The sequence below is a fragment of the Humulus lupulus genome, chromosome 3, assembly GCF_963169125.1.
Source record: "Humulus lupulus chromosome 3, drHumLupu1.1, whole genome shotgun sequence".
NCBI classification, from domain to species: domain Eukaryota; kingdom Viridiplantae; phylum Streptophyta; class Magnoliopsida; order Rosales; family Cannabaceae; genus Humulus; species Humulus lupulus.
In genome coordinates, this window is record NC_084795.1 from 64,617,278 (window position 1) to 64,629,119 (window position 11,842).

At 33.5% G+C, this 11,842-nt stretch overlaps 1 long non-coding RNA gene across 1 annotated transcript; it reads right to left on the reverse strand.

Annotated features, from left to right (window-relative positions):
- Positions 1-1,325: 1,325 nt before the first annotated feature.
- LOC133821167 (uncharacterized) lies at positions 1,326-3,167 on the reverse strand. Its single transcript, XR_009887351.1, has 4 exons — positions 2,899-3,167; positions 2,744-2,818; positions 2,214-2,275; positions 1,326-1,495 (listed from the first exon to the last, which is right to left on the reverse strand). It is a non-coding gene; the product is annotated as an uncharacterized LOC133821167 (long non-coding RNA).
- Positions 3,168-11,842: the final 8,675 nt, after the last annotated feature.

The window sequence follows — 11,842 nt, forward strand, 5'->3', positions numbered from 1 at the left end:
ATTAAAATCATTATTAGTATCTAAAAGTAAGAGTAATGATAAATTTTTTTAACCAATTATATTTATTTAAGGTTAACTTATTATATAAAAAATCTGTGTCACGAGATTGTGTTTAAAATTTTAACACGTAATTTATATGTCCTTATCATCACTCAAAAATTAATTTATAATTGAATAATTACTCAATAAAGTATTTTAATGATTAAAGACAAAATGAAATGCATTATAAGAATGAAAAATAATGGGGTGTGGAAAGATTGCGTAACAAAAATAAATTCCACATTATGATTTTGCTAATTTTCCATTTTCTCTTTCCAATCACTCCCTAATAAAAAAGATATTAGCAAAATCAACCGATTGGTGCGCTGCTCATCTGCATTATAATTTTTTTTACACGTAACTAGAACCTCTTGAATTCCAACAAACTATTTGTACGTCCCATTCTATTATTACCAAAAGAGACAATTAAAGCGACAGCCTGTTAGGATAAGGCGATAAGCCACTAACTCAATCAATTTTTTTTTAAAAAATTCTAAAATTAAAGGCAAAAATAGTTATAATATTATCATAGTATCAACATTTTATAATAAACTAAAGAAGAATAAATTAGTGCTACAAATATAGGTCAAAGTGAAATTAATTTTCGAGAAGAGACTTCAAGAGAGTAGTGGTAACACTACTACAAATATAGGTTTTTTCTGCTCTTTTTTTTTCTAGCATTAAATAAAAAACGCAAATAAAAGGTTCAAATGAGTCTCAAACACGAAGTGGGAAAAAAAATAGACTTTTCTCCGTGGTTCTATAAAGAAAACTGCAGAGAAAAGAGTTTTCTTTATGGAACCGTGGAGAAAGCCCTTACCCTACATAAAACCCTCGACTCACATCCTTACTTGTAACGCCCTGGATAGCAAAGACTGTTACACTATGTATTTGAAATAGTGCAAGACTTGCTAATCAAGTCAATTAAATAAAACGTGAATCTAAAAAACATAAACAGGTTAGGTTTTAAAGATTCTGGTTATAAACGAACAAATTTCATTAAAATAAAAGTTTGATACATGGGATCCCAAACCAGGGTTTAAATGACATATTTACAGGTTTTCGAAATGTTATAAACAATCAAAGCCACTCTAATGGCAAAATACATAGTTTAGGTGTAACACCCTCACTTATTATAGTTAAAACCACATTTGAGGTGTTACGTTTTAAAACTATATCATAATTTATTACTGCGGATATCTGGACTTTTTTTTTTTTTTTTAACTTGAAAACTTATTTCACATTATTTACATTAAACATAAAGTGTGTCTCAAACATATTATACATAAGTATTAAATAACCCAATTTATTTTCAAAACATAACTTCACACTTTATTACAAACATCTCACTGATAACTGAAATAACCCACAAAAGGTCGATATGTTCATATGTACAAATCAGGGTCAGGACCATGCTTCAGTTCTCCTCATGTCATTCACACATTTCTTTCTCTACCTGCAACACAAGACAACTGTGAGCCTAAAGCTCAGTAAGCAAAGTAATGCATGCAATGCTAATGATTACCCAATATCAATGGACATACACAACTTCTTTTTACATTTTGGGCCCCTTAATATTGTGCATACTGTTTGAATTGGTCAATGCCTGCAGGGCTTGTTACACATACAATATAAAATCCCATGGGTTCTCCTCCGGCTAGCCATCACCACAGTAGGGCACATTAAAAACCTTATTCCATCGTTGCCCCGTCGGGCTCAAGAGTTAAGGCGGCCACACACTGTGGTGTCAATACATATAACAATAACTCATATGGAGGAGAAATAAAAACGGAAACATGGCAAACAATATAATTGGTTCACTAAAACCTAGCCCAAATTATTGGGCAGCCACTATAAGCCTACTATAGGCCTCCGTTTACACTTATTAACACTTTCATTTGCCTTTTCAAAACAGTGGCACTGAACTTAAACTTCTTATTACAACTTTCTTTTATGTTGCACAAAACTTGCAAAGGCATCATATAATTAATCATCATAATATCATGCATGGTCTTATTTCATATAATAATTTACCATATCACTATTATGCCATGCATACAAATTTATGATGAAGTGTCAATGTATGTTAATACCACTTACTCATAAATTATTCATATAATGCATACTTTCACATAACATGTAATTCTTGTGTTGCAGTTGAGTACTTTACTTACCTTTTGTCCAAAATATATTTCATCGTGTAACAAGTGATGTCTTAGGTGTTGATATGCTTATCCTGGCAATGGCATGGATTTCTCATCACAATGAAGGCAGTAAGACATTGAACTATCATTTAAAAATACCCATAAAACATCATATCAACTTTCATATCCTAATCATGCCTAAAATGCCTTAAACCACCTAGATCGAGCGTTAGATTTATCTTAAACACTTAGAGAAATTTTGACAGATTTTCCCCTTAATATTAGCTATCCTCAAATATCAAAATCATCCAATAATCAACATCAAATAACCTTCCATAACCATATATCCCAAATACCAACATAATTCATCATAAAGTTATCATATACTGATTTTGATAAAATTCTAATTTCCTAGATCATCACCTAAATTAAATGAGTCTCCACGTCTATTCAACCATTTATAAACATATATACCCTCTTATAAACTCAATAAAATAACCAAAAATCAGCTTGTACTCCAAGAACCCCAAAAACCTCATAAAACACAAAATTTCACTTACCGAGCAACTTTTCGGCGAGAACAATCTCTTCAAGCTTTTCTAAACCTCAAACCACTTGGAAACCCCAAGAAATATCTTAAAAAGGATAAAACACCATATATAAGCTTTCAGAAAAATTCAAAAACATGGTTTAACTTCCAAGTACAAGAACTTACCATAAAAAGGCTAGAACTAAGCTTAATCTACTTCTTTGGCTTTGCTTTCACTTGGATCTCCTTAGAATTTCTTCAAACCAGCCAAGAAATGGTTTTTGGTTTTCTTTTCTCTCTGTTTTTCAGAATAATGGTCGTGCAAAGTGATAAGGTTGATGAAAATTCCTTATTTTCAATGATTTAGCCTTATTGTATCAAAATTTGACACCTTTCATCTCATCATTTCACCTTTTGACTTATGAAAACCTTATCACTTCAATAATTTCGACTTAATCATCTACTAGGCCTATTATCCTTATGTGTAAAACACTCACACCAAACCTTAGGTCCATATGACTTCATACCCAATAGTTATGCTTACCCGATCGAGCGTAGCGCACTTATGCTAAGCTCGTTTTGACTTTGCATCAATACCACTGATTATGTATACCTCCCATCAAGAATTAATCTAATGGTTCTAAAACCATTTTTACATCATCAATGAGACCTTAATCATACCTCGATTACATTTGGTAAATCCATAAATACTCAATTTTACACCGAAATACTAGTAATCGACATTGTACTATTTTTCACTACTTAACCTATTTTGCCTTCTATATCTCACTTTCATCACTTAATTCCATGCCTTGTCCATATTTTTAATACTTTCTTATATCTTGAGCACATCAAACACCCATAAAAGACAACTCAAATGCCACAAGGTTAATAATATTGAGCATACATATAGACATCACACACACAACTTTTATACTTATACATGAAAACACTTATAAGAATATGCATATGCTCAAATTATACATATTGTATGATATGTAATGCAATGCAATCATGTGATTATTGGCTATATTATATCAAAATAATGTGAGTGCTACATTAGGTCTCTGTCCCTGTACAAACCCTCGACCCTAGTGGCCGAGCAGCTGACAATGTACACTTTCCCCCAGAGCTCTCCAACCCATGGTCGAACCATCTTATCCTTGCCTTTACCTACACCACGTAGCACCCGTGAGCCGAGGCCCAGCAAGAAAATATACTATCATATCATAATCCATATCAATAACCCAGTAATTCACAGAGCATAAACAAATGATTTGCAAGACATTAATCGATTACCCAGCATGCCATAGCATTAATTCAATCCAAGACATCAGTTAATAATCAATGACCTAATTTCAGATATTCAGCATATCATATACATCACATTAACAATGGTATACAAGTCAAGCAACAACTAGGGTTAAATGCTCGTAGGCCGCACCCTCTATCTAACCCACCGCCTTTGGCTCACTTAGGCTAAGCCCAATGGTATACCCACTGACTCCGACCAGCTTAACCGAGCTCAGTGATTAATAAGCTGTCCTCGGATACCAGTGACCGAGCCGCGCCATGTGCGCAAATATAATTTACGGCACCCTTAGGCCGTTTATCTTATGTCCCATGGCATAATACCATCTATGACATCATACAGATGTAGGGAGCTCTTAGTCCCATCAAAATCACATAGTAATGCAAATAAATATAGGGAACACTTACTCCCATCCTATCCACCTAAACGGGTGAAATTTTCTTACCTTAATACCAAGTGCTTTAATTAAGAAGGATGACCCTCGAGCACGATCTTGTCCAGAGCCCGAGCATATACTTAGTCACAACCATGGTAAAGGATTCCATCAATATTCAAATAAAGATCGCTGGGTATAATTCTAACTTTTGGGACATCAAATTCCACCAAGCACGGTGGGGAATTCTATCCTGAGCACTCTAGGCTAGATTCCCGAGCTGTAAAACCCCAAATGTTCAAGTACGCACCTAAGGGATGCGGCCCTTGAAGCCTAGCCGCGGCCCTGCCGTAAAACAGAACCAAGGCCACCCCTGGAAGAAGACATGCGCCGCGGCCCTTCCTTTGGGCGCCGCGGTGCTTACCCCTGGCCGAGCCTCCCTGGCTCCTTTGCATCCTAGGGCTGCAGCGCTCTAGAACAGAGTCGCGGCCCTTCCCTTCGTGCCCATAAATCCCACCATTTTCAACATCTAAACCTTACCCAAAATCATCCCAAAGCTCCCTAATTCAAACACAATTAATTCCAACACTTTTAGAATGATTCTAACAACATAATTCAACAGAAAACCTAGCTTAAAACTCATTAAAATCCCACTTTCAATTTCTAAAACTCAAGAACTTCAAACACCAAAACCAGCCATACAAAACTCAAATTTAAGCTTCTAAATCACAAATTGGAGCTTACCTCTTCTGCTGAACCACCTCTCTAAGCGAAATCCAAGTTAATTCCCAAGCTTTCAGCTTAAATTCAACCTTAAACATCAAAATTACAATTACCTCAATACTCAGAGAAAATCCCAAAATTTCTAACCTCAAAACACAATTCAATTCTCACCTTGGTTTATGGTTGAATTCCCTGGCTGAAACTGAGCTATTTCCTCAAAGCTCCATCCTCAATTCACTGAATTCCCAGCTGAATTCACCTTGATTTTACCCTAATTTTCCTTGAGAGAGAAGGGCTGAGAAAGAAAGAGTCGGTCTATCTTTTCGTTCTACCAGTTTCTATTTTTGGCTAAGTCTATCCTTAGTTACTTAGGTCAATCCCGAGGCTCGGGGTGCTAGAAACGTCCCCGAGGGAAAAATGGTAAAATTCCTCAATATTCCTGCCTAGACTTCCTAACCTCAAATATATCTCCATATATTTATTTCCATAACCCGGTAGTCTAAATTACCATCCGATACCTAAAATACCCTTGACTTGTCCAAAGTCAACTATTAAGCCCCGTTGTGACTTTCCCGCTACTTGCTCCCTAGGATCACCTCGTGCCGAAAGCTACAAACACACACATATATACATATATATATCTACCTATCTACATAATAATGTGGTCTCAACAATTTATCACACACAATCACGTTTATGCCCTAACGGGCCAAAATTACGATTAAGCACTTACCAGCCAAGTAGGGCCCGCCTGCTTATCCAATAACCATATTCATGCTTTCTTACAATTAATTCTCTTAACCTCCAATTATGCCATTCCGACACACTAATCAATGCCCTTAAGCCTTATTAGTAATTTTGGGTCGTTACATTACTCATTCTTCTAATTTCTTCCACTTTGGAAGACCCGAGAGGAACGGCGCAACCCTTCTTCCCCAGCCACAGTTAGTGCTCTTTTCACCTTTTTTGCTTTTTTTTTTTTTTTTTTTTGCATTTTCTTCCATATTTAGGCTACAACTCATGTAAATATACATATATATTGATTTGTTTTGAAGTTTTAGGGAAAAAATGAAGATATATAGATTTAGTATAATGTGTTTTGAATGTATGTTTATAGGGTGCTTTTCAAGCTTTTTTCCAACGTTTTTGAATGTTTGTGAAGGATTAAAAGACATTTTTATTGTTCAAATAAGGTATTGATCACTAAAACTTGACTTTTTTTGTTTTTTTAATTATTTCAGTTTTTTGTTATTTTTATATTATTTATCTAGTTTATGTGTATTTTGATAATGTTAATAGTAATTATGTTTACTCCTTAAAATGTATTGTATTTGACATAATTTTTTATATTTTAATATTAATTTTTACCTTTTTTTTATTATTTACATAATTAAATTTTTGAAAAGAGTTCATTTTTTTAATTATATTAATTTAGGTTTAATTCAATCATCATATTTACTATTTTTTTTTTTTTTGCAGTACCATATTAACTAATATTTTTTAAAATTTTTATTATAGGAAATATTTGTTTGACTTTGAGTTGTGTTGATATTGTTTAAGATTAATTTTGAAGGTGAGTAATAATTACTACTTAATATTTTCTTTTTCTTCTTTATATCTACAAACTATTGGTAGAAGAGCTTGAATATATTAGATATTCATCCGTAATGAAGTAGGTTCTGAGATAAAATTGTGTGCTGTGAAGATAACGGAAGATTGAGAACATGTGTTTCTTAGTGAAGTAGGTTCTGCGAAATTCTATGTGTTGCAGTGACTTATGGTTGAGAACATGCATGTTGTTTGTTGTATGTTTTGTTTGATTTGAATTAATAGGTTGTAGTAACTAGAGATATGCTATAGAAACAGGGGAAACTCTGCCAAATTTATTTTAAGATTAAATTTTGAAATTCTATCCATTTTATTTCAAGAACAAAAATGCATCAAGAACAAAAAGCACGTGCATTACAAATGAATTCATGGCGTCGAATATCTCGTAGAGGAATGACTAATATAAGAGAAGATTTGGTAAGTATAATTAATATTAAAGTTTAAATGATTGTTGATATTATCGCTATATATAACTTTAATTATCTTGTACATTGTAGAAAAAAAACGAGGTATTCAAAAACCAAAGTGGTATGAAGTTTGACTTAGATTGCGTGAAAATAATAAAGTTCTCGTGACAAAGCTGAACCGAACAATTGCTAATAAAATAGTAAGTATTTTACGTTATTATAATTAACATATTGGTTTTATTTATATAAAGTAATTTGTAGTAGCAATATCTTGAATAGGAGGAGCTCAAAGAAAAATTAAGTCGGGGTGAAATTACAGGTCAGAGTCAAGATGATATCTTGACTCAAGCATTAGGGACACCGGAACACCCAGGTTGTGTTAGAACTGGTGGGTATGATACTTTATAATAGTTGTTTTCTTTTAAGAATGATTTAACTTAATTTGTTGATTGATTTAATTGATTATTTTGTAGGTTTACCATGAACATGTCCAAAGTGTTTGGAAAAAAACCAAAGAAAATGACAGCGAAGCAAAAGATTGCTTGCCTAAAAGCTGAGATTGAAGAACTAAAGAGACATAAAGCAATTGGTTAGCTAGATTAATGCCATTTATTTATGAAGTTTAATTTTTTATATGTGTAACTTGCTAACTTGACTTAGGTGTTAAATAATACTTATGTAAAATGTTATATTTTAATTAGTAATGAAATTTGAATTGATATATATATATATATTATTTTGTATTAGTTATGAAATGTATATATATATAATATTGAAAATTAGTTATCAAATTAGGTAATAATATTGAAAAAATATATATATAATCAGAATTGAAAATAATTATATATAATCGAAATTGAAAAATATTTTTTTTTATTAAAATGGCTTTCTCTACGGTTGTATTAACAAAATCGCGGAGAAAGAAACTCTTTCTCTGCGGTTGTATTAACAAAACCGTAAAGAAAATGGTACATTTCTCAGCTGTTTTTTCAACACAACCGCAAAGAAAGATGTGGCTTTTCTCCACAATTTTCATACCACTTTTTTCTGCGGTCGAATTCACTGCGCTTTTCAATACTCTAAAAAACCGCAGTGTATTAAGTAAAAAAACCACAGAGAAAGACTTTTTTTGTAGTAGTGTAAGATGGACAAATTCAATTCACATACAAAATATACATATGAATACATACAATTTAAAATGAGAAAGTTCTATATAAATTAAACAATTGATATTAGTTACAAGTACAAATAATAATGTGTACACAAAATATAAATCAAAATAATACATATAGTGGCATGATAGTTTCTTAAAGGGTATTTTTTTTTAAAATATGGATTTTTAATGGTTAATATGTAAAGATATTGCTTAACAGTATTCTTAATTGTTCTAAACTTAATTTTAAAAAGTCATACTTTTTTATCCATTAAATTTCAAATTTTCTCATAAAACCATATATAAGAATTCATAAAATTGAAAAAAAAAAAAAAAAGTCATAAAAACAATAACAAATGCAAATTCTCATTAAAAAAATTAAAGTTAAGTGGCAAAAAAAGTATGTGTGTCATTTTTACTTTTTTAAACTAATCACATTTGTTGAAGAAAAAATATTTTTAACTAACTATATTTATTTAAGATGAGATTTACTATTTTAAAAGGTAATGTCATATTTCTGTGTAATATTTTGCAACACCCTTAAATTCTAACTATGATTTTAGAAAATAAAAACGTTGAAAATAAACTTAATAAATCATAAAAGTGTTTCCTTCTTTATTGATAACTTAAAATAAAAATAACTCGGGTTTATGAAAAATAAATAATAGTCTTTACAATAGAATAAAAATAAAACTAGGCAACATTTAAGCTTGAACGAGCGTGAACTTTATCCAGCAAAGTGTATTTGGGAGTTTAGGCCGACCACCCTATGAAAAATAGGGTAGGCCAACCACCTCATGCAGTCCTTGAGCATGCCAGGCCGACCACCCCTAGGGGCTAGGGCCAAGCCGACCACCCCTAGGAGGTTTAGGACTGGTCGACTTCCTTATAGCACCTGGACCTATCCATTTTCGTTCATCGGTCTTTTTCAATTCTTTGTCGTTTTTCTGTGACTTTTGATGTCACGTGCCACTTTCTCATTCGCCACGTCATCTCTTGAATTTTGAGGGATAACAAGGCTCTTGGAATTCCTAACTGCACTAGAATTCCCTTGATTCTCTCCTAAATTCACTCTAACTATAAAACAAATTTAAAATTCAAATCCCTAAATATCTTATACATATTTCGGCCACTCTAAAATAATAACAGATAATAAAAAAAATACACTTAGCTACTTAGTTGCTAAAATACTCTACAAAAATTGGCCTAGTAGTTTAGGATTCTTGTCTTATTTTTCTTACTTAATTAAATAAAATAACCCTAATTAATCTATACATTTCAGCCACATAATAAAAATAATATTTTATTCTCTCAAAAATTATAAATTAACTATCCACAAAAGTATATTATAAATCTATTAGCTTTATTCTAACTATACCATAGAAACCATACTATACTATAATAATCGTAACCAATAAATAATTTTCATATTAAACCTTATTCTATCACCACAACTCAAGTTGAAAACTATACTATAAAATAAATAAAAACAACCTATAGTCACATAAATAAAGAGGTCTAAGAGAAAAGTAACCTGGTTACTACAATTCTCCCATCCTTAAAGAAATTTCGTCTTCAAAATTTGACTTACCAAAAATCTCAGGGTACTGCTCCCTCATATCTTCTTCCAGCTCCTAGGTTGCTTCTTGCTCACTACTATTGCTCCACAAAACTTTTACTATAGGGATACTTTTGGACCTTAACTCCTTAGTTCCCTTTCCTAGAACGCATACTAGTCGTTCTACATAACTCAAGTCCTGCTTCAGCTCCAGAGCATCGTGATTCAACACATGGGACTGATCAGACACATATTTCCTTAGCATTGAGATGTGGAACACATTATACGTTTCTCCTAGCAATGGCAGCAATGCCAAGCGATATGCTACTTGCCCAATTTCGTTCAATATTTCGGAAGGACCTATAAATCTTGGGCTTAGTTTTCCTTTCTTACTGAAACGCATAATCCCCTTCATTGGCAATACTTTCAAAAAAACATGGTCACCTACTGCAAACTTTATGTCTCGCCTCTTAGAGTCTGCATAGCTCTTCTGACGACTCTGAGTTGTGACCATTCTCTGTCTTATCTTTTCTACCACTTCTGTCGCCTCTCTCACTACGTCTGGACCCAACAATTGCCTTTCACCCACCTCATCCCAATGAAGTGGTGTTCTACACTTATGCCCGTACAACATTTCAAAAGGTGTCATTCCTATCGTGGTCTGATAACTGTTGTTGTAAGTGACTTCCATAAGTAGTAGATATTTACTCCAAGACCCTCGAAAGTCTAAAGTACAAGCTCTCATCATGTCTTCTAAAATTTCTATGGTACGTTCTGACTGACCATCTGTCTGAGGATGGAAAGTTGTGCTTAACTTTAACTTACTACCCATAGCACGCTATAAACCTTCCCAGAATTTGGATGTGAAGACTGACCCTCTATCAGAGATTATTGTCTTAGGAACTCCGTGCAACCTTACTATTTCTGCCACTTAAATCTTTGTGTACTGCTTTGCATTATACATGGTATGGACTGTGAAAATGAGCAGACTTTGTGAGTCTATCTATAATCACCCGATTGGAATCATACTGTTTCACAGTCCAAGGCAATCCCGTTATATAATCCATTGCTATGTCCTCCCACTTTCATTCTGGAATCTCCAATGGTTGCAATGTCCCTGTAGGTCTCTGATGCTCAGCCTTAACTTGTTGACAGATTAGACACTTTGCTACAAACTCGGCTATATCCTTCTTCATTCCCAGCCACCAATACATTGTCTTGACATCATTGTACAGTTAGTCGACCCTGGATGAAGTGAATAAGGAGTAGTATGCGCCTCTTGCATGATTATGTTTCTCAATTCTATTTTATCTAGTACACACACTCAGTTTCTATATCGCAGTGTTAGCTCTTTGGTCGTTGAGAAATCTGCATCCTCCGAGTTTTGTAAAAGAGTCGACTTCTTGAGAAGAAACTCATCTTGTCGTTGCTCCTCTCTAATCTCCTCTAGCAGTGTGGACTTGATTGTGAGGTTGGCTAACTGTCCCGTGACTATTTCAATCGCGGATCTTATAATATTGTTTTGGAGAGGTTACGCCATTTCCTAGAGCATTACAACACCCCCATAACTATGCCTACTAAGGGCATCTATTAGTACGTTGGCCTTTCTGGGATGGTACAAAATCTCACAACCGTAGTCTTTTACCAATTTCAACCATCTTCTCAGTCTCATGTTAAGCTCATTTTGCATAAAGAAATACTTCAAACTTTTATGCTCCATATAAATTTCACACCTTTCTCCATAAAGATTGTGCCTCCAAATCTTCAACGCAAAGACTATTGCTGCCAACTCCAAGTCATGAGTTAGGTATCGATGTTCGTACTCCTTTAGTTGTCTTGAGGCGTAAGAGATAAATCTGTCATTATGCATCAGCATGCATCCTAACCCTTGTTTTGATGCGTCACAGTATACCACAAACTTATCTCGGTTATTGGGGGCACATAGTACTGGTGCTGACATGAGCTTGTCTTTTAGTAGTTGGAATCTTTCTTCACT